This window comes from Herpailurus yagouaroundi, unplaced genomic scaffold (genome assembly GCF_014898765.1).
Source record: "Herpailurus yagouaroundi ecotype Mexico unplaced genomic scaffold, PumYag 29, whole genome shotgun sequence".
Classification (NCBI taxonomy): Eukaryota; Metazoa; Chordata; class Mammalia; order Carnivora; family Felidae; genus Herpailurus; species Herpailurus yagouaroundi.
This window is the reverse complement of record NW_024412377.1, coordinates 41482041-41485051: the sequence shown is the minus strand read 5'-3', so window position 1 is coordinate 41485051 and position 3011 is coordinate 41482041. Positions and strand designations below refer to the sequence as shown.

At 42.1% G+C, this 3011-nt stretch overlaps 1 long non-coding RNA gene across 1 annotated transcript; it reads right to left on the bottom strand.

Annotated features, from left to right (window-relative positions):
* Positions 1-436: 436 nt before the first annotated feature.
* Positions 437-2975, bottom strand: LOC121041006 (uncharacterized). The gene is made up of 2 exons (XR_005795514.1): positions 2771-2975; positions 437-683 (listed from the first exon to the last, which is right to left on the bottom strand). It is a non-coding gene; the product is annotated as an uncharacterized LOC121041006 (long non-coding RNA).
* Between the last annotated feature and the right edge of the window lie 36 nt (positions 2976-3011).

The following is a 3011-nucleotide window of genomic DNA, read 5'->3' as shown; positions in this document are numbered from 1 at the left end:
TTACTTCCCTTTTCTGAACCTCAGTTCTTCCAAATGCAAAATTGTGTGGGTAAACTTCGTGGTTTTAAGGTAAAAACTAATCATAAGGCTCTGTGATGCTAGCCAGAGCTCTGGCTGGAGGTCAGGAGACTTCCTCTTCTGATCCTGTCTGTGCTACTCACTGACTGTGTGACCTTGGGCAAGTCCTGCCCAATTAGACACAGACAGCCTCCTTATCCCTACTAGTTAGAGTACAATTGAAATGATCTGCAAGCCTCCTTTGAGCTCTGTTTCCCTCATCCTTTTACCGCTTAAAGGCAAACAAGAACATTCAAATACCATAAACATTACTGGCAGTGAGGCGCCAGTTATAAGCAACCATTTTTAACAAAGGGACCTACTCAAGAGCAAAGTTAGCTACTTGGCAAGGTATCAGGAAGCCTTTTCTACAAGGAAAGAGAATCCAATGTCAAACTATTGTTTAATTTTGAAACACCCTCATTAGAAACTTGAGCTTCTGTATTTTGCTGTTGAAGAGAAAATTACGGATCAAAGTACTGATATTTTTCAATGACATGTTGGCATTTAATCCAGTGATGTGCAAAGAGCCCTCACGGGAGCTCCGTGTGAGGGCTGTGTAACCTTGAGAATGGCTTCTAGATGCTCCGGCATTCTTTCTCACCTGTGATCTGCCCATACGGTTGCTGCAAAAAAACAGGGAAGGTGTGAGTATGTGTGAACGTGAAGTCTAAAGTCAAGAGTTCACATAAGTAATAAAATCTCATTCGCAGTTACTGGAAGGCAATTTGAAAATGCATATCAAAGACATTTATTTTTTTTTTAATTTTTTTTCAACGTTTTTTATTTATTTTTGGGACAGAGAGAGACAGAGCATGAACGGGGGAGGGGCAGAGAGAGAGGGAGACACAGAATCGGAAACAGGCTCCAGGCTCCGAGCCAACAGCCCAGAGCCTGACGCGGGGCTCGAACTCACGGACCGCGAGATCGTGACCTGGCTGAAGTCGGACGCTTAACCGACTGCGCCACCCAGGCGCCCCGCATATCAAAGACATTTAAAATGACTCAGTAATTCAACCTCCTGGTATTAGGCCCCGGAAGTAATTAAGAACATGGACAAAGATGTAGTTGCTGTAGATTTATTTCAGCATCTTTAGAGTGAAAACAGAGAAACAAAGCAACCAGCTTAATGGTGCAATCATAGAGGATTGGTCGGGTATATTGTAATGTCTCCATATAATGGAATATTATGCAGATGTAAACAATGATTTCACGGAAGCGTATTTGTTGACATGCATAGATACTTAGAACATATCGTTAAATGAAAATTACAAAATAGTATATATGCTACAAGCCCATTTTTGTAAAAATATGCCTGGCTTATCTCTGGGTGGTGGTATAATATGCTTTCTTTCTTTTTCCTTTTCTTTTGCTTACTTGCACTTTCTGTTTTTTCTGCAATGAACATTAGAGGGCATAACATTTTAAACAGATATCATAAAAAGAAGTATAGATACATTAAGAAATTGCCTTTTTTGGAAATAGTATTGGTCTCACATTAAAAACAAAAAAACCACAACTATCAGAGGAGGTTACGATATACATTTTTTAATTTTATTTTTAGGAAATGACACTTGTGGAATCTTGCTCTGGAAGATTATTTTCATTTTGCCCTGATTTTCCTACTCGATAGTCTTTTTCCCAGCCCTCTGCATATCCTCATTCACTGATTCAATCATTCACTCCTTCATTGATCCTGCCAGCATTTACTGAACACTTACTATATCCCAGACAGTGGGCTAAGTACTCTAAGCGCTCCAGTACGGACACATAATGATCGCTTGGCCCCTTGTTCTAGTCCTTCTCAATTTCCCCAGCACAAACTTCAACCATCTTCAGAGCTCCTAGCCTTGGGGTCACCGTTCCACTCCACGCCCATTTTGTCATTGTTCTTCTGATGCTGCCTGTCCCCTCTCCCCACAAATCCCACTGTGGTCAAATTCTCCATTTTGTTCTTTCCCCCTCACTTCCACAACCAGAGCTCAGTGCAAACACCAGGCACTTCCTCCTCCGGGTCACCTCACTCCAAGCTTTTCATAATCCCTATCCATAACATTTTTTAACATACAAGCCCAACGTGTATACGTATAAATCATATGACATGTGCCACGTTCAATGTATTAAAGATCAGAATAAGAATTTCCTTGTGGGTTTTTGGAGCAATACAAATACAACCAACATCATCATCCATTCTTCCCACCACCAGTGGGTCATCTGGCAAACTCCCTGGAATGCGTGCACGTCTACAGTTCTAAATGGAACGGCAGAAATGACCTTCTCAAGTTATTATTTGTTATAAACTTCATCAAACTCTGCTAAGTTTACATTAGCCTCATATTAACCCCAAATGCCCGATCCCTGGCTTCAAGGTCTATTACTTATTATACCCCTGTTTTCATCTCCAACTAGGTCTTAGCTGGTTTTAAGCTGAAGTCCTTACACGGGGGTTTCCCAGCGTGAGTTTGATGTGAACGATCCTGCGGTCAAATAAGCTTGGCGAGTGCTGGCAGCTTCAGCCTGGTCTGGGAGAGTCCGGGCATAAAAGAACACCCTGGAGTTTCTGAGGAGGCCTCCAGGAAAGAGGTCTGGTTACCTTTTCTGAACAGAGTATTTCCCGGGTGAAGTCAACTCTTTCTGGTATAAAGTTTATCCCCACACCTTGAAATAGTGTTAACACGAGGTACTTCCGGAAATGCTAACTCACACAACTTACTGACTTCTGCATCACCGTCACGTACGTATTTACCACCCCCAAGAACGGCTTCCTCCTTGCTGCAAGCCAAACTGTCTGGTCTACCCGGGGATCCATGTTCACTCCTTGCTCCTTAAGAAAATCATCTCAGATGAACCATCATCACAAGCCACAAAACCCCAGTTGTTTTCAAAACCACCTGGTGTCTCAGGGACTGTTCTGTGTCATAATCAGTCACAGAGTGGTCTTTTTTTTTTTTTTT